The 26,300-nt window shown below is 45.3% G+C and overlaps 1 protein-coding gene and 1 non-coding gene across 3 annotated transcripts in view; both read right to left on the bottom strand.

The window, feature by feature from the left end:
• Positions 1-26,300, bottom strand: part of AVIL (advillin) — a 411,867-nt gene that overhangs the window by 246,005 nt on the left and 139,562 nt on the right. The window lies entirely within an intron of this gene.
• On the bottom strand, positions 2,418-2,524 carry LOC147749062 (U6 spliceosomal RNA). Its single transcript, XR_015300334.1, has one exon. It is a non-coding gene; the product is annotated as a U6 spliceosomal RNA (small nuclear RNA).

Consider the following 26,300-nt stretch of genomic DNA (forward strand, 5'->3'; position numbering starts at 1 on the left):
CCAAAACAGCACGCCGAACAACCAGCCCGGACAAGGGAGGAACCACGCTGGTCGGAAAAAACGGGAAGACACCACCCGAGTTTGAGGCCCCAGGGAAAGGGCCCCGGGAAGGACACGGGGGACATGCCGGAGGAGCAACCCCGTCCGGCAAAACCCGCAAGTAGGGCGGGGAGCGGAGGAACGACCCCCACACGCCCATCCGCCCGGCAGACACCCTCGCCACCAGGGAAACCTGACAGGCTAGGAACCGCCACCGAGGGCCGGGTCCCAAAAGGGCGGGCCCCGAAGAGCTCGTAGAATGAGAGAGGGAGAATGCAAGTGTATTGCGATGTGCCTGGCGCACGAATCGCCCAAAAGGCAACAAGGCGCGTGCCTCGGGAACCCGACCAGGTATTCACTTGCGAGATCTCCCATCCAGGTACCAACCAGGCCCGACCCAGCTTAACTACTGAGATCGGACGAGAACAGGCGCCTTCAGGGTGGTACGACCGTAGGCTGCAGGATACAAGGTGAGAGTCAGGCATCCCGCCACAAGGGGCCCAAGTGGAGAATAAGCAAGCATCCGCCCAGAGATGCAAGTGTGAGCCCGTGAGACGAGTAGGCACCGGCATGAGACTTCTCGAGTTCATGGAAGCATTGAAGCCCAAGACCCACCGTTAGGCGGGGAATCGAACTCAGGTCCAGGACCACGCTCAGCTACCGGACTGCCGCCTCCAACCCCAGAGCTACACGTCTCCACTAACATGGAACGCTCCACGAATCCTGCGGGTCCTCCTTGTGCAGGAGCCGTGCCATACTTTCCAAATATGTATACGTGCTGCCGAAGCGAGCACTGGAATGCCTGCGGGAGCCCAGCAGCAAAGCCACAACCCCCGAGCCAGCAGCGTCCACCGCTCCAAACCCAGGCCTGCACAAGGAGGCAGGCCAGCCGACAAGAGCCGGCTCAACACCGACGCCGAGAGCGGGGGACCCAACCACTGCCCGGGAAGATCCGGGATCGGCCAGGAGGCTTGAATCGCCAGCCCGGTCAACGGAGAGGGAACCCGGGGCGGTGGACCCCGCCGGGAACCAAAAACAGGAACGCCCCCACTGCAACGTTCCAAACCAGGCCATGCGCCGCCGGGCGTCCATGAGCACCCCGGCCCTGCCCAAGCGCCACCTGCCGAGGAACCGCGATCGCAGAGGGCACGGGGGAGATCCAGCAGACCCAAAGGTCACGCGAAAGACGGGCAATAAGGACCCGGAAGGAGGAGTAGAACCCGGTCCGGAGGGCCGAGCCCCCCTCCGTGAACAGAGACCTCGGAGGCAGATCGAGCCGAGGCCCCCGGCGTCGAAACACCACCGGGGCAGGGCGAGACCAGGCGACGAAGGTCAGATGCAGCCATGCGTTGGCCGGGAATCGAACCCGGGCCTCCCGCGGGGCAGGCGTGAAGCCCACCACTGAACCACCAATGCTTCACATGGTGTGTTTACAGGTAGAGCTCTGTCCGACCCCGTCGGACCCCGGGGGAAGACAGTCCAATTTCAGGAAATGTGCTGCAGAAGCGAGCACAGAAAAACAACGGCCGGCCAGGAATACAGTCAGCAACCCTCGAAGCACGAGGTGCTGAGCTGCCGCAGGAGAACCCAACGACCTCCAACCGACCCGGCGCCAAAGGACGCCCCCCCCCCCCCTGAAAGAACCAGAGGGAAGTACCGGGACCAGGCACACGCCCCCCCGAAGGAGGACAAGCCCGAGACGAGGACCGAAGGGACCACCGTACATAGGCCCGGAAGCCGACGGCTGAGAGACACCGCCAGACGTGAAGCCTCTGTTCCCATGGGGGGGGGGACAAAAACGAGGCCGTGAGGAAGCACCCGGCCAGACCGGGAACCCCAAGACCCACACCCGGCGTATAAGGTCCACCAGGCGGGCCAGGAGCACAGCTCCCCCCCCCCGCACGGGCCCGAAGGCAATGCACTGGGAGCCTTCGAGAAGATCAAGTAAGCCAAAGCCCAGAAGTAAATGGTGCAGGGCTAACCTGCCTCCGGTGCCGGGGATCGAATCATTTCCCCCCCGGAAAATCCGCAAGACCGGACCGCAAGCCCGAAGAGCCCGAGAACCGGGACAGCCACCGCCCAGGACGGTATGCAACGGAGGCAACCGCCCCCCCACCCCACCCCCCCAGGGGACCCCCTGGAGTGAGAGGGCCGAAAGTCAGTCTCTAAGGGTGAGACAGGGAGCGGCCGAACCAGCATGTGACCGGTCACCGCCGACACTCGGGCCCGGACCCGCCGAAGGACCCCACCCCTGCAAGGGCGGGACGTCCTCACCTGAACTGCGCAGGGGCCAAGCCGGCCGACACAGAAGCGCAACATGATGCGAAAATCGCGCACAACCCCCCCGCAAGGGCACAAGGCGTAAGCACGAAAGCCGCTGAAATATGGAACGCTTCACGAATTTGCGTGTCCTCCTTGCACAGGAGCCATGCTAATCTACTCCGTATCGTTCCAATGTTAGAATATGTGCTGCTGAAGCGAGCACTTACATAACAAACACAAGCACAAGCAAGGTGCCCAATCACCCCTACGGGAAACTTGGCGCCCACTAACAGATGTCAGTTGTCACCCAACGTAATGGAAATAATCTCACTGACAACAGATGGCTGAAAGGCCGAGTGGGCCCGTCGGAATTTGAGCCTGCGACCACGAGGTCAACACCAGCCCCTGCAGTAGACGCTTCATTCCACTGAGTCACTAGCCCTGGCGGTCCCAACCCGACCAACTCCCCGAGGCCCAAGGAGGAGGCCAGGCTACCAAAGCCCCGTGGGGTCGATGGGATATAGAGTGCCGAGGCGGGGAATCGAACCCCGCTACTGCACCAGGGACCGATCCGCTTCTCTACAGCCGCAGAACGGGACAACACGAGTGGAACACTCGCGACCGGCTCAACCAGACGGCCCAGGGCGAGTCCCCCAGGGCGCCAGAATCGGGAACACGGACAAAAATGGAACTGTCCCCATGTCTATAAGCACGGGCACTCTGTGACTGAGGCAACCTCACAGGCCCTATGGCTGTACGAAGAAGGAATAAAACACTACCCCTTCACCACGTGTAGTATGGCAACAGCCCGGCATTACCGGGCACCAAAAACCGTTAGAAAGTTCCACGCGGGATACCTCCACAGCATAGGCAGGATCGAACCCTGGCCTGCGAGGACCGTCCGTTCCATTATCAGCACCACACGAAGTGTACCGAAGGCACACGGCCCATTGGCAAATAACAGCCGAAATGCGGAGCACTTTTATAATGAAATGCCGGACCTCCGAGAAGGAGACAGACTCCAAATACTCCGGGCCCGCCCCCGAGAGGTGGGAGGCGCCCGGAACCAATCATAGCGCGGCAAACCGCCGCGGCCCGTAGGGCAGCCACCTCCATGAAGGGAGGTAGATGGGAGACTCGGCCGCGACCAGCGTCCCAGGTTCGCAGGAGGGGAGCACCCGGTCCGGATCGCCGAGCCCCCGAGGACCCGCCGAAAAAAAGGTAGGACCGAGTCCGCCCCCCCCCCCCCCTTCAGGTTAGACGCCGGACAAGCGGCCTCACAGCGCGGTGCCCCGGCGAAGCGCCGCTGATCTGCAAGGCTCCAGCACGGTGACTGTAGAAATCAGTGCGCCCAATGCGACAGAGGTATCCGGTGCTCAGCACCGCTACACAGAATGCCGAGCCAGAGACGCCGAGGCTGAAACCCGGCCCCCTAGCTCCGACTTCGACTGGCTTTGACCCTTATGCCAAATCCTCTCCCCCTAAAATAAAATAGAAATGCGAGACCCATCGGACTCGAACCTGGGACATGTATATCCATGACCCCAACTCGGGGAGCAGTCGAATCACCCACGCAGGCAGTGCCACAGCGCCAACTGCTGCCTGAGGGTGTAAGCCTTGCGCAACACCCCCCCGTACCCGAGGCACATGCATGTAGTCAGAGCGCCATTCCTGGAGTCATTAAAACATTCACTTTTCGAACCTTTCCCAGGAATACAGGAAACACCCGGAGGGGAGTGACAAACACCAGCATGACCACATACAGGAGAATGCGCAGGACCCACAAGCCCATGCAAAGGCCCGGGCCCCTCAGTAACGACCGGGGGAGACATAGGCATGTACAACAACACCACCCTCCCGGCCGCCCCCCCCCCCTGTAGACCCATGGCACGCTACAGCAGCACCTAACCGGCCCCACAGGACCGGGGGAAGGAAGAGGGGGGGGGGAATTAGTAGGCAAAAGGCATCAGAGACCGCTAGAGCAGGTCCACAACCTAAAACCCCAGGGCCAGCTCACGCCGGCCCATCTTACCTGAACAGTGCTCTGGAGAGAATCGTGCAGAACAAAAAAAACAGGCTGATTGGTTGGGCCGGCCCGCCTCTTATAGAGGTCAGGTGGGACTGGTCGGCCATGTTGGGAGGGGGTGGGAGGTGGTTTCTTTTTGCTTTGGAGGGTTCTGTTGTGGAGCTAAAGCTCACTATGTAAATCATGTGGCGAGGAAGACTAACGAGGAGGTAATGTATCTCACTCTCAATCGGTTTGAGTTTACATTTAAATTATGGTTCATGAACTGAGTCAAAAAAGCAAATTCTTCAATAACATTTTTACACAGCTTTCAACATACCAGCACAAAATCACAAGACACACAATTGATTTGTCACTTTGCCGCAAATATTCCATTGGTTGATAACTCCTCAAATCTCTTCTAAGAGAATATTATTTGTAAGATTCATGATTAGGCTTATGCCAAAGTTTATGTATATTTGATAAACAAAGCCAAAATTATGTCTGCATGTTTCTGTGTAGTGAAGAGAAAGTTTCATACACTCAATCGCCATGCTAGTTTTCCACTTAAACCATACAGCGCAATGTCACTTGGTTGGTGCTTTATAAAGCACCAAAATAAATCATAAAAAAATTATAAACTCTGCTTGGTAATTGAGGGGAAAACTATTCTTGTAAAGTCACTGAACTTTAACATGCTTATGCAAACATTCAATCCCTGACTTCAGACTTAGTCTGGTATAGGTGCGTTTGGTACCTGTGAAGAGAATGGGTGCTTGTAATACCGAGTTATAATATTTTGAGGCAAGCATGATTTGCGTTGTTTCTTGAATCTTGAGGCTTGGTGGCATATAATAGACACCCTACCCCTGATACTTTGATGTCTGAGGCAGTATGGCAGAAGTATTTTCCTTGACTTGACTTTATGATCATTGTGGAACTGCAGGCCTGGCCATGCCCCCAGCCGCCGGCACCCCCACCCGAGAATTCTAAGTATGATCTTTTGACGGTTGATGAGGTTCTCACCCTCTCCAGTTTGAAAGGTGTAAAGATCACAGGACCAAGTTTTTTTCATACCTAGAAGCACTACTTGTGCATGTTTTACATCTAGGCTAGCAACTTCAGTACTCTCCGCCAAGAGCGGTAGCCTTGTATATGTTTATTTTCTTACTAGACAGCAGCGACCACTTTTGTTGTTTTTGTTTGCTGTTTTGTTAATAATTTTTGAATTATAAGGACGAAAACCGTGCATGGAATCTGAAGTGCACTGCAGTGTACTTGCAATACGAGGGAAACTCTGGATAAAAAGGGAAAATTGGAGGGAGGACTTTGAAATCTACATAGAGGTAGTGCAAGGGTAGGTTTTTTTTATCTGCAAAAGGAAACTAACTTTACTTCAACATAGTCTGGAACTAAAAGGCAGGAAAACTGTCAGACATTTACCCATACCTTCTGTCAGGATCCAGCAGAAAAAGAGATTAATGTCAAGGAGAGACACGGGCTTCAGATGACATCGCAGGGAAGGATATCAGGGTTAGAAGGACAGCTTGGAGGGCTGGACGGACTGGAATACAAGCTTATAGATTCTGGAGCTGAGCAGAAAAAGTGCCTCACTAGGCAGACTTGAGAGTCAGGCCAATGAGGTTGTCAAGTTATAGAACTCGGTACCTCTGAGGCAGCATAAGAGGTGCCAGTAGTGGCACCACGTTGCTTTGCAAATGTACTCGCTGTATGGTTCTCGCTGTCATTTAGTGCTTTCAATGTATTCATTCTTTGTTTTTTTCTGCTTCCCTCTGTGTCTTTTTCTTCCCTGTCAATGCTTGTCATATTACAGCATCTCAATGGTGCCTTTGTGTATTTCTGTGAAGATCTGCACCGTTTAGAAGCAGCTGGTTATTCTGCTGCTGCAAGTCCTTCGCTGCTCCTACTTTGACATTGTGATGCTCCCAGGATGAGGGGGTTTCCCAGTACATCCAAATTATCCAAGTAACTCCTGTGACCATCAAAGCATCAGGTAAGATGTCACAGAATGGGGAGTCAGGGTCTGATGACAATATTCCATCAAGACTATATAACTCTTCTCACTATTTTCCTGTTCTATATATATCTTCTACCAGACTACGCTTGTTGAAGAGCATAGCACGTGATGACCACATTGATGCATAAGTCCTATGAAGTAAGATATATCAACCTTGTATCCAGCATCTTTCTTTCTTTCCATTCCCAAAACCTCCATTTGCCACTGAGTAGAGTATACTGACTATTGTGAGAATAATTAGAGCTCAGCTCATTCCTTGCCTTAGAGATGAGGGATGGAGGATTATCATGGGAGCTCGTGTTATCACCTTCCCCACTGGTCACAAGTGAGGACACCTTCTACTGAAGAAAGGAATCAGAAGGACTTAGAGTTGGATGAAAATAAAGATGTGGAGGCATATTTTTAAGGGTAAACTTACACGTGAGTAAATCTACTCTTGCAAATTTACTCTTACAGTTTGGAGTAAATTTACTACTTTAGCCAATTCACGATTTCTGTTTGTAAATTTACTGCAAAACGTAGACTTACATGTCTCTACCCATTCAGTTTAAGAGTTGGAGTCAGAGTAAACATAATTTATGTCTGTGAAGTCACTAGAAGTATTAGTACGCTTTTCATACAGTCACTCTTTTGAGTAGATTGGCTGCTTTAGCAGGGACAGGAGTCATTGCAAGCGCAGCAGGGCAACACACCGAGCCGGTCTTCCAATGCAACCCAACTAAGCACGCAGGTATGGCTTATGGTAGCAATATGACTAACATGCTATAGATAATGTCTATGTCTTGTTTTGTTAAATTCTTACACTATATTTGACAATGTGTTTTGAAAGCCTTTTAATTGTAGTTAAATGTAACTTTGATTCTGTTATACTATTATATATTAATACTTTTATTTTAACCTTTTTAAGGCCCTATGATGTTGTTTCTTCCACTCTCTGCCACAACATCAACTTCTAGCAGTGCATCAAAACATATCACATCTACAAGTCAGATGATCTATAGAGACTGGCAAGTGAAATGTCTATTGTTTAGCCTTTGGATCTAAACACTTTATTTCTGACATGGTAACTGTATGTCTTTTGTCTCACAACCCTATTTGCACCAGTACAATATACAATGCTGATGTTTTAGATTCTATGTATTGTCTTTTAAAATTTCTGTTAGACTCATCAATGCAAGAGTAGAAAACTTGTCAATGTAAGGGTAGCACTATAAGATATCTATAGCACCTTAACTTGAAGAAGAGCAATCTTTGTGGGTCTCAACATAAGTATTGAAAACATATCTCTCCCCGCACATATCCACTGCATGTTCCCTGGGTTGCACCAAAATGCTGACAATGGCCGCATCCAGTGGCAATCTTCTACCATATGGTGTGGGCCTGCCCAGAAATAGTGCAACTCATTCCTAATTCGACAGGGGAAACCACCACAGCGGGACACATAAGATGTATACCTGGAGAGGCTAGTAGCTAAAACAGACTGCCATGAGAGCCCTAATGCACCCTCCCTTTTCAAGGGCCATTGAGCCTTCTGTGTCGCAGTCAAATTGGGCACGCGCTGTAATACATTGGAGCTGAATTGCAAGCTCTGCCCCTCCACCACTCCAAATCCCAAGCCCCTCCACCCATTAGAACCCAAGAACATGATATCACTGTCCTCCTTTGTATTTATCTTGAGAGCCTCACAAATAGATAAGAGCCAAAAAGGGGCGGGGACATCTTGCTCCCCATGGATGAGATGCTGGGTCAGTTTCACAAACACAACAGAATATATTTCGAACCCTGTTTGGGCTGCATCACTTTTTTAGTTACTTAAGGTTTACAACAGTGGATTCTGGGTTAAGTGACAAGTGCAGCACTTCTATCACTTGCAAGCATTAAATATTGCATTGCTGATTATAAATGTTGATGTTGGGAACTGCCTACCTTATAGCACCAGTGACAAATTCACTTCAGTTGTGTTGTATAACTTGCAAATGCTATACCTCCTAAGTCCATATTATCTATCCCTAGTCCAATGCCATTTTGAATGCATTCCTCTAAACAAAAAACATAAGTGCACACATTCCCTGTTAAGCGCAGCCAGGAATCAGAGAGCCTTATGGAAGACAATTTTGCCAACCCCCCCCCCCCCCCCCCTAATAAGCGCACGGCCGGCTTTAGCCCTGGTGGCGCCTGGTGCAACAAAACGTGTGTGCAACCCCCACTCCCCAAAGGCCTTCTTCTCCAAAGATTCCTTCACTATCACCCTGCAACAGTGCCTCTTATCTCTCCATAGATTCTCTCTCACATGTATTTAATTTGTTTTATAGCGCCTCTCATACCAGTGTAGGGTGTCGGAGCACTTTACATCACACATACAGAGGTAATGAATCATACGTGTATAAACCAGTGTATAGAAAATTTTCCATAGACAAAGGTGACTATGAGTTGTAGGATTCAAATGTCACCCAAACTGGCAGGCATGTTTTTTAAGAGTGTTGGTCAGGAGAAGCAGAAACTCGGGTTTTAAAATGTAACACAGTGGTTAGGTTTGACTTTACTCATAACATAAATTTATTCCCAAATAAACCCGATTTAGCAACATTATAATAATGGAAGATTGGGGAAAAACATAACTTTGTAAACTGTATCATGCAGATTGCATGCAGCTCTTTGATGACAGTTCATAGCTCACTGTGCTATATTACGATTGTAACTTATGAACTGCAAGTAACGAAAGGATCTCTATGACAAAAGCAGTAGCCCACTGAGCTATCCACATAAAATACTGGGGCATATTACCAACGAGTAGCAATATTTATCGCTAACTAGGCTTTGCAACGATTTTTTTATCGCTAAGCATCGCCTGAAATTATCGCTGAGATAACTTGCTATTAGCAGCGTTTATCTCCAAAGCGATAATTTTTCCGGCGATAGCGTGAATATCGCTGAGAATACAGCGATATTCACGCATTAGCGAAAACATGCTCTTAGCCATGTTATCCACCTCCCATTGGATAACATGGCTGAGAACTGGTCTGAGCAGGCGTTAGTTTTTGGCGATAGCGGGAATATTTCCATCGCTACGCCCGCCTTGCTAATAGGCGATAGCGACGTTAGCGACTGATTTCAGTCGCTAACAGGTTGGTTACGCCCACTTTGCATGTCATTAGCGATAAATATCGCTGACATGCAAAGCGGGCCCCAAACTGCTCGCTATCGCCTAAAAGCTGTCGCTAAACCGGCGATAATTGCCTATCGCCCCCCTTGGTAATATGCCCCACTGTTCTGTGATCTGTGTGATAAATGTTCTTTGCAGCAGGCTTGTGAGCCCTCTTAGCTCTTTTAGATGTATCAAAACTGCCACTAGATACAATTCTGAGCCCTCTCCAGCAGGAACATTAACCAGAGTAATCATGATATTTGTATTGTTGCCTGAAAACTGCTGGATATAAAAGGAATTCCACAGCGGGAGCTTTTAAACCCATAACAATTTGCAAAACACACTACCCCCAGCTCAGCAATAAACCGGCCCCCAGCAACAGAACTGGTCCTCACCTTTCCAGCTTTTTGGAGAAACGCCAGATGCCCGTTACGGCCAGTCAAGCCTTGTGCACCACCCACACCTGCAGTACTTTCACCAACTCAATCATTGCCAACTCAGCCACCCACAATATGAGCACAGTCTCAATCAATGTCACTACCAGCATTGCATAGGTGGAGTGGAGTGGTAGAAGAAACCCCCAAAATAACGTATGGTGTTTGAAACATAGCAACTCTAAATCTAACATAGTCTCTATAACCATGTTTGAGTAGTGCGGGGAATGAGATTTTGATATCTTTTCTGATCACCTAGATACTTATCTCATTCGTCCTTTTTGGATCGATTATTGACTGTCATTGAGTAAAAGGCAAACCCACATAAGTTAAATCAACCCCATGGACTGACGCAACTCTGAAGAACCACTTACGACTTGTAAAGTTTAAAAAGTTTAATATAAACCCAACGTTAATTGCAAATACAATCCTCTCAAGATAAGATTCAACAAGTATACAGGAACTAAAAGGAACATAAATTCCCTAAAGAATCTCAGTCTACAAACGAATACAATCAAAACCAATTCTAAAATCAACAAATTGAATAGCATAGACACAAAATGAATATGATGCGTCATTTACATAAAAAGAATAAACAAGTTAAATCTGTCCCTACTCTATGCTAGATGGCATCCCTACTCAGAAAGTCCTTTACCTAAAAAGGTGTCAGCAGTTTGACTTCCAAAGAAGTTCAAACTCTCTTAATCTCTGATGGAAACCTATGTCGAGAAGCAGTACCCTTTCTGCCTACCCATCCGCTCTCTAAGGGTCCTCGGCCTACTGCTCTCTCTCTCTCTTCTCTTGCTCAGGCCATCTGCTCTGCCTTCTCCCCGGGGTGCTGTCCCTAAATACAAAATCACAGTATGGATGGAACGCCCCTTTGAGACGCCCACCATGTACACATTTCACGTAGTCCCGCTTCTGTTTTTTTTCCCATCGTTACGTCTCTTCGAGTCGTCTGTTAAGTTGACCTTTTTCTTCTCAGGCGCCGTCTTCGTCATCTTGCTGGTAACCTCATGACATTCCAGTTGACACTTTCAAACCAAAGTCTATCACTTTAACAGAGCTCTATTCATTACAGTTGTGATTATAACCCCTTTGGTCACCTCGAAAACAGACACTTCGAAACAGGACCCCAAATTCCAAGCGTCCCTTATCTCACTAGGCCATAACTTCGTCCAGTATTGTCACTTTAATTTAACAAGACCCTTGACTCTTGGCTCGCACGTACAGATCAAAGCTATCCCCCTATCCCTGAGAGGCCACTAAATTATATGCAGTGGACTACACTCTTGCGAACCCTTGGTCCGTTAGGTTAGAATAGCATATGATCACACCATTCTAAAATTCCTACAAACTCTTCTACACGGTATGACTTTTAACACACATATATATATATAATCGAATTAGCAACTTATTCATTATAATCGAATCCTTGTTACGTAAAATACAATGTTATACTCTCGATCTTACACAGTGCTATATAGTCTGCACTTTTCTTCAATTTACATTTCATCTCTTTCTCCGTTTAATTACTTCATAAATACATGAACTCTGTTTAGCACGTTCTACTGTTCTGAAGCATTTTCACATTTCTATATTAGCCCAGCCTATGTATATGGGCCTTTCTAATTCTAATGCACATTCTAGAGTAAATACAGATACATTTCTTTTTACTTAAGTTACATGTGCTAACCTTACGCTACAAGTGCTAATTTCACGTTACAAGTTCTAACTTTATGCTATAGGCTTGTAAATATGGTACGGACATATGTTTCATTCAAATTGCGCTCTCTCAGTTCCCCCCTTTGATGACCTCTAGGGGTCATCCCTAACACCTCAATTTGAATGTCGCTTTACACAGAACTAGTTACAAGGCTCCCCCTTTTTATCGTCTCGAGAGCTCTTAAACTTCTATACTGCTGATCTTGCAAAGCAGCTAATCTTCTTTCTTGCTTTCTCATGGACCTTTGTAACCGGTTTGACCTATACCATTTGTACAGTCTCACTAAACCCCACAATGTGATTATGCAAATCAATATTATTAAGACAGGTTTCAAAATGTACCAAACAACACTTTTACCAAGGTTGGCAAACCAACCTCCAACTTTTCCCATTCCATGACCTACTTTTTCCCACACATTTATTTTTGTCAAATCTTCGATTTCTTGATGTATCTCAGTAATGTTCTGTATAACCTTCTCAAGTGGTTTTGAATTGTCTGGAATGTAAGTACAACATTCCTGGACCTTCAAAGCCTTGCAAACTCCGCCCTCTTTTGCTAGCAGAACATCTAAAGCAAGACGGTTCTGAAGAACCATTGCCCTAATCGACTGCATCTCTCCTTCTACTAGCATCAATGACCTTGCAGTACTTGCAGACAATCTATCCACAACTGTAGCTAGTCTCCTTATCTTAACATCATTAAGTATCAAACCTAAAAGAGGAAACATTGCTCCGAATACGTCTCCAACTACCTCAACATCTCCTACTTCCCTTTTCCCTCTTGTCGAAGCCTTTCCCTCTATGATCTCTAAATCCTTTGCATGATATATTTTGGGGAAGACAATTGCCAAATAACATGAACCATACCAATTGTCAGGCAATTTTACATAGGCATTTCTTCCACATACAAAATATACATTAGGAATCGCTTGCATCCCTTTCATGAAATCTTTCGTGTAATATTCCAACCGAAAAGCATGTTCACAACTAACTTCACCTACAAATACACTCTCATAATATGTCTTGCTTCGAGTTAAACATAACTTTCCTTTCTGCGTTCTATCCAAAGCTATTGGACCATTACTACCCTTCTTTTTGTGTGCTTTTTCCTCTTCGGTCCAATCTGTTTTCCATTGTCCTGACATTTTTAGAATCTTCTGCCTCCTGTACCTGTCATCTACTTGTCCAATGAATTTCTTCTCAACCTCTGACACTTTGCAAGTTAGATTATTTCGGCGTGCATATGAAGTATCTAATGTATCCCAAGGAAGAAAGAATTTTGCTAATCTATCTTCCTTTTTGTGATAGTCCCACTTATTCATTTGTTTATAATTCGGGACTTCAGGCAGTACCGAATCATAATTTGAAAAGTAGTACTCAAACCCTTCTCTACCATAAAATATACTAAGCAATAAACTACATGTTATCCCATATGTCAGTGGGAGGTGATGATACCTGATGCCTTCATCTACAGAAGCCGGCAATTGCATGCAAACATAACAATCTTTGGCCTCCATGGCATCAATATACTCGTACAATAATTTGGCATATGCGTTTGATCTAAAATTTCCCTGCGACTCGTCTACGTGTAACCTACGAGCTTCATCTGCCAATAACACCTTTTCACGAATTACATTGCTCTCCTCCTTCTTCCCAACAAGAGCAGGTTTCAAAGTCGTTACAGGCTTTACATCTGTTGTCTCCTGTACACTTGCATGTCCTACTATGTATGATATGGTAACTACCGTAATAATGAGAAAAATTACTACTGCTATTAGTGTACCTATTATGCATTTGACCTTTCGGTTTGGGTTGCCATTCTCCATGTTATCAAACAACGTGGCTCCTTTCTTTTTCGAGGAAAAGTTTTCTCTTTCAGGTCTTTATTTGCTTTATTTGATTTCTCAGTCTGTGAAGCACTCTTAACCAACAAAAGTCTCTTTTTCACAACAATGTCTTTTTACTTCAGCCACAGACAACCCTAACCCGTCCGTCCTCTAAATGTAATCCCTAATTTTATTCTTCTTTCCACTCGGCGCTAGGTTATCTTCTTCTTTATAGCTTAATCACAAAAAGTCTTTATGCATCTACAATGATTCTAGTACCTGCAGCTCTAATGGCATATTTCAATAGTTCTAAACGAATGACCTTTTCTTCCTGTGCTGGTATTGGATGACCCAAAGTTGGAAACTCTAATCGATTCAGCACTAGGTCTTTGATCCGACTTAGGTAAGGGGAACGGGAAGTGTGAAGGTCAGTAACCCCTCAGTCTCGATTCCAGGCGTCAACATCCATATCTCCACTGTCACAATTGGATCGAGATTGGTCACTTGCACCTCTCTCACTCTCCCAGATCTCTGTCCCCAAGACATCTGCTGCTAGATAAGTCCACTCAGGGGTGGCGTATCTTCTGCAGGGCACACGTACCCTCCTTGATCTTCTCGGACTCTCAGAGCCTGAGTCCGTAGCTCCTTCGTCTAGATCTGAATCTTCAGAGATCGGGACAAGGGTGCTCTCTGGATTTGCTCTCAAGGTTGACCTTCTCCTTCTTTCTGGCCAACTAGCTTCTCCATTCCTTGTCCTCCCGCTCCTTGTTCTTGGACTCGTTTCTTGACCCCTTACAGCTTGTTCGGTGTCTGATCCGAACTCCCAGCTACTTTCCTCTTCTGAGGCAACTTCGGTCTCACGGGTGTCCTGACCGTCATCAGCCTGTTCCGACACAGGCTCGGCCTCTTCGATCACCTCTACAGCTTGACTTTCCCTCTCTGTGGCTTCTCTGCTTTCCGCTGGATTTTCATCCGAGAGAGGAGCTGTTTCTTCCAGAGGTGCTGGAACTCTTCGGGTGTGTGAGGCGTGTATCCAGTTGGGCAAGCCTCCACACTTTACTGCAGTGTTCGTAACTAGTATGACTTGAAATGGTCCACGCCAGCGCACGTCTAGACAGTTCTTCCTGACATGTTTCTTCACCAGGACCCAGTCCCCAGGACACAGGTCATGGCACAGGTCTTGAGCTGATGGAACCTCTGCAGCCTGCACCTGGAGGGACACAGAATGAATGGCGTCAGATAGTCCCTTGCAGTAGTCCAAGATCAAATCGTCTGTGATGTTCAACAATGCTGCAGTCGGAACCGATGACAGTCTCATAGCTCTCCCCATTAGCACCTCGTGTGGGGAGAGACCTGTTCTTCTATCTGGCGTGCTGCGTATGCTCATAAGAACCAATGGAAGTGCATCAGGCCAACTCAAGGACGTTGATGAACAAACTTTGGCAAGTCTGGATTTTATGGTGCTGTTGATTTGCTCTACAATCCCCGAAGCTTCTGGTCGATAACTACAGTGGAGCTTCTGGTCAATACTTAAGGCTGAACATAGCATCTTCACTATTTCACTGTTGAAATGTGTTCCTCTGTCCGATTCCAAAGAGGATGGCACCCCAAACCTCGGTATCAGCTCTCTAAGCAACAATTTTGCTACTGTAAGTGTATCGCACCTACGTGTAGGGTAAGCTTCAACCCATCTGGAAAATATACAGACAATCACTAAGACGTATCTGAGTCGATTGCACTTGGGCATTTCAATAAAATCCAGCTGCATTCTATTGAAAGGCCCCCCAGACCTCCCTATGTGACTCAATGTGACTGGTGTTCTCTTTCCTACGTTTAGCTGCTGACAGATCACACAACGCTGACATACTGTTTCTGCCGCTACTCTAAACTTCGGATTGTACCACGTTTGTCTGAATACTCTCACCATGGCATCTCTACCTATGTGTGCTGGTCCATGCAATCTCCTTGCCATTGGACTAACAAGTTCGTTTGGTAAAACTGCTCTCCCATCTGCGGAGATCCAAAAATCCATCTCACTTTTGGTACAACCAGCTGTTTCCCATGCCTTTTTCTCAAAATCAGGTGCATTCTCCTGGACGCATTTCAGTTCATCCCACGTGTCTACAGTTTCTAACAACATAGTCAAATCAGTTCTTTCCTGTATTCCCCCCACTTCTACCTTGGTGAGGGAATACCCCTGATCCGCACAGTAACGTGCGACTTCATCTGCGTATCGATTACCTTGCGACACAAAATCTGTATTCTTTGTGTGCGCGGCACATTTAACAACCGCTATAGCTGCTGGACCTTGCAATGCCTCTAACAATAATCTCACGAATTCTCCATTCCTAATGGGAGAACCCGAGGAGGTCATGTAACCTCTTTGAGACCACAACTGCCCATAGTCATGAACTACCCCGAAACCATACTGGCTATCGGTGTATATGGTGACTCGAATTTTATTGCCTGCCAAACAGGCACGGGTCAAAGCAATGATTTCAGCTACCTGAGCGGAATGTACTCCTTCCAGGCAGGCGGCTTCCACTACTCCGGTAATGGTACAAACTGCATATGCTGCTCTCAGCTGACCGATATTGTCTCTTACGCATGAACCATCAACAAAGAATATTTCATCAGGGTCAGTCAATGGCTCATCTACGATATCTGGTCTTGGTTTGGTGCATAGTTCAGTCACATCAAGGCAGTCATGATCTGTACAAATTTCATCATCAATATCATTAGGAAGTGGCATCAAAGTAGCAGGATTCAAGACAGAGCATCTTTTTAGGGTCACATTCTCAGCAGCCAATATGACTTGCTCATAGCGTGTGAGCCTGCTATTCGTCAGATGCTGAGTCTTGGTCCTAGTCATTAACAGTTCCACAGAATGCGGCACGTACACCACTAACTGATGTCCCATAACCACATTTTCACACCTTTCAATGCTGACACCCGTTGCAGCAACGGATTTGAGACATCCGGGCAACGCTGCGGCTACTGGATCTAAGGTAGCCGAAAAGTATGCAACTGGTCTACGGGCATTTCCGTGTATCTGGGCCAAAACTGCTAATGCACAACCTTCCCTTTCACAGCAGTAAAGCAAGAATGGTTTCTCATAATCAGGCATTCCCAAAGCCGGGGCACGACACAAGTCCTCCCGCAGCTGTAAAAACGCCATCAAACAATCCTTGTCCCATGGTACCGGATCACTCACCCCCTTGTGCGTCAGTTTCTGTAAAGGTTTTGCCTTCAGTGAAAAGTTGGCTATCCACTGCCGACAATAACCGACCATACCTAGAAACATCCTGACTTCTCTTTGTGTTTTGGGCACACTCATTTTCATGATCGCCTCTATTCTGTCTGGAGACACCTTCCGTTTTCCCTTTTCAATCCTGTGGCCCAAGTATTGCACTTCAGTCAGACAATACTGCAATTTACTTGGAGACACCTTGTGTCCGTTCTCGGCCAAGTGATTTAGTAAGGTGATGGTGTCTACCTTGCAAGCTTCCTCAGTTTCTGACGCCACAAGTAGGTCGTCTATGTACTGAACCAGAACCGAGTTCATGGGCAGTACTAGACTTTCAAGATTTTTCTTCAGCAGCTGGTTAAAAATCGATGGGCTTTCTGTATACCCCTGGGGAATACGACACCATGTTAGAACGCGATTTTCCAGCTTAAAAGCGAACAAATATTGGCTTTCCTCATCTAGAGGGATTGAAAAGAAAGCCTGGCCAAATCTATCACTGTGAACCATTCAGCTTGGAACGGTATCTGAAACAATATCACTGATGGATTCGGTACCACTGGACAACATGAAACAACAATATTATTAATCTTTCGAAGATCCTGCACTATTCTGTATTTCCCACTAGGCTTCTGCAAACCCATAATCGGGGAGTTACATGGACTTCCCACGATCTCCTTCAGTATTCCCTGTTTAATCATGGATTCGATCACAGGCTTTATTCCTGCAATCGTCTCCGGGGTCAACTTATATTGTGGTGTTCTTGGATACTCGGCATTGGGTTTTACCATGATCTTTACCGGTTCTACCCCTTTAATCAGTCCTATTTCTTCTCCAGTAAAATCCCACACCTCAGCTGACACTGTCTCCTTCAAGTCCTGTGGAAGCTCCTCAACCGTTAGGGTAGGGTATAGTTCCACACATCCCTGTGAGTTTACAACCTTAAAATCGGCATCATCATCGTTAGTCTGCACTTCTACTCCTTCAGGCGTGCAATATATGGTGCAGTTTAGTTTACACAACAGATCTCTTCCTAGCAGACACACAGGGCTTGAGTCACAAATCACAAACTGGTGTTCATCACTGTAATTCCCTATCTTCACTGATACTGGTTCTGTCAGAGGATTCGTCATTCTCCTATTTGCGACTCCTACCACCTGGATCGTTTCTCCCGACATTGGCAGACCTGGGACTACCGCCGATCTCAAAGTGGATCGAGTGGCCCCCGTATCCACCAAAAAGGTCGTAGGACATCCAGCCACCTCAGCCTCCACGTATGGTCCCCTCTGATCTACCTCCAGGGCTGCCCCTAGGGTACAGTCTTCTTCCCTATTCACTCGCTGTCCTGTAAGGGGATCAACGTAGTAGCATTCTTCTCCTCCTACGAACAGTGGCAGTTGTCTATAGGTTTTCCCTCCATTTGCAATACGAGGCGGTTGAGGGAACTGAGGTCGAGGAGTCTGAGTCCCCCCTTTGATAAACTTTCCCTTCGGGAGCGCTGTTCCCTTTACCAGGCTGTTCTGAACCTCATCCTCCTCCTGTTCTAATTCCCCCGTCTCGACATTGTAGGGACACTCGCGTCTCCAATGTCCCACCTCGTTACACTGATGGCACCTCGTTGTCTTTTTCAGGGTCGCGATATCTACCCTAGGTCTCGGTTTTTCCTCCTCATCTCTGCCTTGATTAATCTGTTTCTTCCCTAGGGTTCCTGTTCCCTGCTGCCGCTGGCCACCCTTTCCAGCTGACTGCATCTGCACCAACATCAGCTTCTCCTTAAGTTTCTTTGCTTTCGAATCTATTTCATCGCTACAGTACCTCGCATACCTCAGGATCTCATCTAAAGGTTTGTTCTGCCAACAGATCAAATGCTGTTGAATCATTAAGCTTATGTCTGATCTCAATCCCAGGACGAACTTCGACACAAACTGTCCTATGTCTTTAGGATCCATCACGTCCAATCCACTGTACTGTTTGAATGCTTTCAGTAATCTCTCATAGTACTCGTGAACGGTCTCTTTAGGTTCCTGAGTGGTTCGATCTATCTTAACCCAGTCTATGTCCTGCAACGGCACCTTCTCTTTCAACCATGCCATTACCCTCTCGTATTTTTCCATGACTTTCTCTGATGGCCCATTCGTCTGGGCATCCCTATCTGGTTCACAAATGGGCCATTCGACACTGAGCTTACATGCCGTCCACAAATCTCCGGGCACTACAATATCAAACAGGGTGTTCAAGTCGACCCACAGCACTTTAGAGATCTTCACGAACCTCTCTACCTGTTTGTACCACTCGACGGGATTCTCCCTTAGCTTTGGGAAAGAATTGGTAAATGCCGCTAGATCCCCCCTACTCCAGGGCACATGCACGTAGTTTCCGTTCGCGATTTCTCGCAAAGGGAAAGCTTCCATTCGCATTAGCCTTCCCTCCGGGGACCCCGCAAGTGTACTCCTTCTGACGGATCCCCTCTTGGACCATCTTTCCTCCCATTTATCCAAATTCCTCCACAATCTGATACTCAAGATCAGTTCCTTTATGTGTATTTTCAGCCCAATCGTCCTACGCTCATCTAGATCCTGATCCGTGCAGTTTAGCCTGTGGTTACTCTGTAAAGCTTTAGTTCGTGATAAGTCTATCATATACCTGTTTGCCAACTCAGATAATTTTTCATGAACTGACCTCGCCTTCCGAGTAACATCCTTAGACATAAACAGTATTTCATCCTGTTCATACAGATCGATCCTTTCCATTGGCAATGTGCCATCTATTATTTCATCCAAATCTGATTTCAAACTGGTTACATCGGTGCACAGACATAATATCGACTCCAAAATATCGTTTGGACAGAATATCGAGTTTTAAATATCGTTTGGACAAAATATCGACTAGACAGAATATCGACAGCCAAAATATCGTTTTTAAGGTAAGTGAAGTAATATCGACTGTAAATAATATAGACAGTGAAAATATCCAAGTATATAATCTAGATAGTAAAAAATATAGTTTTTAAAATAATATTTAATTATTTATAGTGTTTTTATGTAATAATATGTGTGAAAAGTGTCATTTTATTTTATAATTATTTTTAATTAATGATTTTTTAAATTATTGTGTAATTTTATTATGTAGCGGGTTGTGGGTTTATAGGGGAATAGGGTGGGAAGTAATTTAATTATAATTAATTAAATATGTAAATTCATTAATTGGTAGTAATAATTAATTAATTGGTAATTAAATAATATATGTTAATTATTTAAAATTTAATTGGTAATTAATTTAATTTAATTGATTAATTTCTAATTATGTAAATTAAAATAATGTATTTTCTGTAGCGGGTTGTGGGTTTATAGGGGAATAGGGTGGGAAGTAATTTAATTATAATTAATTAAATATGTAAATTTATTAATTGGTAGTAATAATTAATTAATTGGTAATTAAATAATATATGGTATTTAATTAAAATGTAATTGGTAATTAATTTAATTTAATAGATTAATTGCTAATTATGTTAAATTAAAGGGGTATTTTTAGGGTTCAGGGTCAGTTTTTAGTTTTTGGGTAAAGGGGTATTTTTAGGGTTCAGGGTCAGTTTTCAGTTTTTGGGTAAAGGGGTATTTTTAGGGTTCAGGGTCAGTTTTTAGTTTTTGGGTAAAGGGGTATTTTTAGGGTTCAGGGTCAGTTTTTAGTTTTTGGGTAAAGGGGTATTTTTAGGGTTCAGGGTCAGTTTTTAGTTTTTGGGTAAAGGGGTATTTTTAGGGTTCAGGGTCAGTTTTTAGTTTTTGGGTAAAGGGGTATTTTTAGGGTTCAGGGTCAGTTTTTAGTTTTTGGGTAAAGGGGTATTTTTAGGGTTCAGGGTCAGTTTTCAGTTTTTGGGTAAAGGGGTATTTTTAGGGTTCAGGGTCAGTTTTTAGTTTTTGGGTAAAGGGGTATTTTTAGGGTTCAGGGTCATTTTTGGGTTTTTGGGGTACATATACAATATTGCCTATTATTTAAATAAATTTTGTTACTATATATATATATATGTTTTAAGAAATATGATTAAAAAAATATTTTTTTTTTACTTTCATTATTTATTTAATTATTAAAAGGTATTTTAAGTATTGTTAATTATATTTGAGTAATTAATTTTTTATATTAATGTAATTAAACATTGTTTTTAGTAAAGTCGATATTTTTTACAACGATATTTTTTACAACGATATTTTGTGCTCGATATTTTTGTACTTACCTGTTTGTACATACAAACTCGATATTTTGGTTGTAGATATTTTTTCCTCAATATTTTGGGTAGTCGATATTTTGGTAGTCGATATTATTTCAGTGATCCGGTTACATCGAGCCGTTTTGCTTTTATCTCAGCTCTCAGTACCACACTCCTAGGTGGTTCGTTTACATCCCTCTCACCCCCACTACGAGTCCTACGTCTAGGCACAGGTGAGTTATGAGGAGTCCTCCTTGCTTCTCTTTGTTCCCACCTCTCTAGGTCCCAAGCTTTCCCATCTTCCCTCGGGGTATGGTGGAACAACGTTCTATTCCCCATCACTGCATTCTGTCTTTTTGGCTCGGTCTCTCTAGATGCGAGATAGGATCCTCCGTTCTGTTCTAAATCACTGCTATTCCCTTGCTGTCTGGTGTCACTCAACAAACGGAAAGGTCCCTCACGGCCCTCCATGTTCCCGCGATCCCGTCCGTGATCACCGGATGCATGGCGAGACCCTTCGCGACTCCCCATACCCTCGTGACTCCAATGTCGCACATTTTCGTCCGGGGCATGGTGAGTGCACCTGAAACTATCTCGGTACTCCTGTGTCTTTCTTTCTCCCTCACTAAGGATGGGGCGAGGCATCCCCCCACATCCTGTACTCTTGTCTTCACACAATTGTCTATTGCCACCGATGGTATGGCAAGTATCTCCTTTGCTTCCTTGACTCCCTCCCTCCCACTCCGGGCTGCTTTCGCCAGCTCCGCAGTGAGAGAGGATCCAGTTATCTTGATCTCTCCACTCTGTTTCTGTTTCTATTCTTTTATTCTAAATCTCTACGGCAGCATCCCATTCTTTCAAGTACTCTCTTAACTCCTTAAAGGATTTCGGTTTCGGTCCCCTCAGATCCATCTGTCCTCTCTGACCCCCCTGTTCTATCCAGGGATCCGTTACTGGACCCAATGGGGTACTCCGACTCCTTGGTCCTAGCAACTGCCTTTGGGAATTGATCGTATTATTCCTACTTTCCATCTCTGCCCTTTCCCTGTCCCTCCGTGCCTGTTCCTCTTGCTGGGCTCCCTCCGGGTTATAGATTGACACTATGGGACCTATGGTAACAGGTACTTGTAGAGCATCCGGCAGTTGATACGACCTTGCATACTCCGTTTCTGGCACCTTCTGGACCACAAATCTTCCTACTACTCTCTGTACGGGACTAGATTGAGGTACTTCCTCACCTTTCTTGGGATCCCACTCTGTTACCGGGAGCGGTCTATATTCCCCCTTCCTAGCCCCGTCCCCCTGCTGTAGTTCGGGACTTTCGGCTTCTCTGTTGTACGGAGGTGGTCTGTCCAATAATAGCCTATCTATCAGATCCTCCTCCGTCTCGCTCTCCTCATCCTCTTCTGGAGGTTTCTTTTCTCCCGTAGCCTCTAGCATTGGGTACAGTTTGTCTGCTTCTATTCTTTGCACCCTCCACTTTTTGGCTTCATCATCCCATTTAGCATCCTGCACTGCTCTTACCGATCGTCTCACTCTTTCTTGGCGTCTATTCAAGCTCCTGTCGTTTGCCGCCCTGAACCATGCACTGAGGGCTTCGAACTGTGTTGGCCTCGGTAGAGGTCTCGTTGCGAGCATTACCGCTTTCAGCTGATTCTATGCTTCTAACCTAAACGTCCCGTATTTCGGGAACGTCAGTTCCTTATTTCCTTCTGTTAGCTTACTCCACTCGGATATCCATAGTATTGAGTGTAACCCTACATTCACAGCCATATAATAAGCTGGTGTGCCCTCCGGTGGGGCTTCTTCCCCTGCATACGAGTTTCCTCTATCTCTCTTAAAGATCGCCCTTAAACGTTTAAAACACTTCATTTTCAAGAATCTACGATTTTCCTTAATTCTCTTCCTTATTTACTTCCCGATGACAAACCACCAATCCCTGCGCGGCTCTCGCTGACCAGCCTATCCCAGCGCGACTCTACGCTAACCAGCCAATCCCAGCGCGGCTCTTACGCTGACGTCACTCGTCCCCTCTGCAGCAGTTCCCCTCCTTTCTCAGCTCGTCTCACGGTCTTGCATGCGTTTTCATTCATACGCCGAAAAATTACTACTTCCGACCAAGCGATCACTTTTCTTGACTGTACGTCCACAGTCTAACTGTAATTGTCACCTCAATTGACGAGACGTCTTTCCTCTCATGTTCAGACGCTCGCCTTATCTGATAGGTTACTTACACACAGTAAACGTCCGACCAGCGTCCGTTACTCATACACTCACTCTGACATTCCCCCTATCTCGGTCCTGCGGGCGATCAATGGTACCTCATGACCCCCTTTACAATGGTAGACAATTACTCTGGGTGTTCGATACACCCGAACCACTTAAGCCCTTCTCTGGACTTAAGATTTTATCCGGTTGCGCGCGCTCACAACCTTCCCACAATCACACTACAGGCATTCAACTCCGCTTGACATTACAACACAGGTACAACACAAAACACCGCAATCTGGCAACGCATGACCCTTATACTCACTCTCGACCGATTCTGCTGCTTTTCTCTCTCGCACCGTCAGCACCTTCCTCGGCAGGGATTCTTCTTCTGGTCGTCGATGACTAGGGACCTTGGGGTAATCTAGACCTAACCTAGGTTGCCTTCCTCAAGAAGCCAACCATCTTTCTCTGCTACCAACTGCGGGGAATGAGATTTTGATATCTTTTCTGATCACCTAGATACTTATCTCATTCGTCCTTTTTGGATCGATTATTGACTGTCATTGAGTAAAAGGCAAACCCACATAAGTTAAATCAACCCCATGGACTGACGCAACTCTGAAGAACCACTTACGACTTGTAAAGTTTAAAAAGTTTAATATAAACCCAACGTTAATTGCAAATACAATCCTCTCAAGATAAGATTCAACAAGTATACAGGAACTAAAAGGAACATAAATTCCCTAAAGAATCTCAGTCTACAAACGAATACAATCAAAACCAATTCTAAAATCAACAAATTGAATAGCATAGACACAAAATGAATATGATGCGTCATTTACATAAAAAGAATAAACAAGTTAAATCTGTCCCTACTCTATGCTAGATGACATCCCTACTCAGAAAGTCATTTACCTAAAAAGGTGTCAGCAGTTTGACTTCCAAAGAAGTTCAAACTCTCTTAATCTCTGATGGAAACCTATGTCGAGAAGCAGTACCCTTTCTGCCTACCCATCCGCTCTCTAAGGGTCCTCGGCCTACTGCTCTCTCTCTCTCTCTTCTCTTGCTCAGGCCATCTGCTCTGCCTTCTCCCCGGGGTGCTGTCCCTAAATACAAAATCACAGTATGGATGGAACGCCCCTTTGAGACGCCCACCATGTACACATTTCACGTAGTCCCGCTTCTGGTTTTTTTCCCATCGTTACGTCTCTTCGAGTCGTCTGTTAAGTTGACCTTTTTCTTCTCAGGCGCCGTCTTCGTCATCTTGCTGGTAACCTCATGACATTCCAGTTGACACTTTCAAACCAAAGTCTATCACTTCAACAGAGCTCTATTCATTACAGTTGTGATTATAACCCCTTTGGTCACCTCGAAAACAGACACTTCGAAACAGGACCCCAAATTCCAAGCGTCCCTTATCTCACTAGGCCATAACTTCGTCCAGTATTGTCACTTTAATTTAACAAGACCCTTGACTCTTGGCTCGCACGTACAGATCAAAGCTATCCCTCTATCCCTGAGAGGCCACTAAATTATATGCAGTGGACTACACTCTTGCGAACCCTTGGTCCGTTAGGTTAGAATAGCATATGATCACACCATTCTAAAATTCCTACAAACTCTTCTACACGGTATGACTTTTAACACACATATATATATAATCGAATTAGCAACTTATTCATTATAATCGAATCCTTGTTACGTAAAATACAATGTTATACTCTCGATCTTACACAGTGCTATATAGTCTGCACTTTTCTTCAATTTACATTTCATCTCTTTCTCCGTTTAATTACTTCATAAATACATGAACTCTGTTTAGCACGTTCTACTGTTCTGAAGCATTTTCACATTTCTATATTAGCCCAGCCTATGTATACGGGCCTTTCTAATTCTAATGCACATTCTAGAGTAAATACAGATACATTTCTTATTACTTAAGTTACATGTGCTAACCTTACGCTACAAGTGCTAATTTCACGTTACAAGTTCTAACTTTATGCTATAGGCTTGTAAATATGGTACGGACATATGTTTCATTCAAATTGCGCTCTCTCAGTAGTAAAAATCTGTGAACATTTTTATAACAAATCCGTTGTCTAACTTTCATCTGAATATTTGATGTTGCATTTAGTACATAAGAAAATGCTCAGTATCTTCTGTTCTTTGTTTACCTTCAAAATGTAATGCATTTAAAAATGTCATTTTGATTCTGAACGCATCTTCTATTAATTGAACATTTCTTTTTGGCTGACATACAATGCATTATTCTGCAAAATGTGTAAACAGAAAGAAAGACATTAATGTTTGAGTATTGTATGAGTATAAAAGGCCATCTAAGAATACATGATTGAAAATGGCAATAAAAATTTAGATACATAAACAGCAGAATCATAGAGAGTTAACAAACCAACAAAAAGAAATTGCTGTGCTGAAGAACTTACTCAAGCAAAATCATAATTACCCTATGTACAAATAAACTTCTTCAATTGATTGATTTATTACACCAGTGAATCAAATGGGGTATATCAATCTAATTCCATTGTTGCTAAATCAAAGAACAGGCAACAGACACTGCAATGAAAATGAATCTGCACTCAAATAATGTAAGATAGCGTAATCCAGAACCAGAATCATGCCTGATTATACCAAATAAAATCATAAATTATCAAAAAAAGATGTATTTAATAAAGAACTCAAGAAGGCCACCAACTTCCAAAACTCACAAAGAACGGGACATAAAACGACAACATGGAGCAAGTCTTCCTCTCCCTCCTAGGGGCATCTAAAACAACGGTTACGAACTGTAGGGAAGAAGCTGCTCAAAAGCTTGGGAGCACCATAAAGAGGCCAGCGAGAGAAAAGCTCAATGCATCTAAAATTGGCGCGTCTGAGTGACTTACAGCTAAACTGACACAATTAATCCCACTCTCTAACCATCAAACTGAGCCCACTTTCTTTACTGAAATGCTGTAATGTGAATGGCAATCATTTCAACATGACCTCCCTTTTGAATCTGTCTATACCAACTGTCAATGCCTCGCAAATTATATTTTTAGACTGTCTAGAGCTTGCCCTGAGAGGGATGTTGACTACATTATTAACATATCATTTTCAAGAAACTAAACCAAAGCTTTATCCCTGAAATCTTTTTTGCCAAGCCCAGTTGG

Source organism: Lissotriton vulgaris, chromosome 1_1 (genome assembly GCF_964263255.1).
Source record: "Lissotriton vulgaris chromosome 1_1, aLisVul1.2, whole genome shotgun sequence".
NCBI lineage: Eukaryota > Metazoa > Chordata > Amphibia > Caudata > Salamandridae > Lissotriton > Lissotriton vulgaris.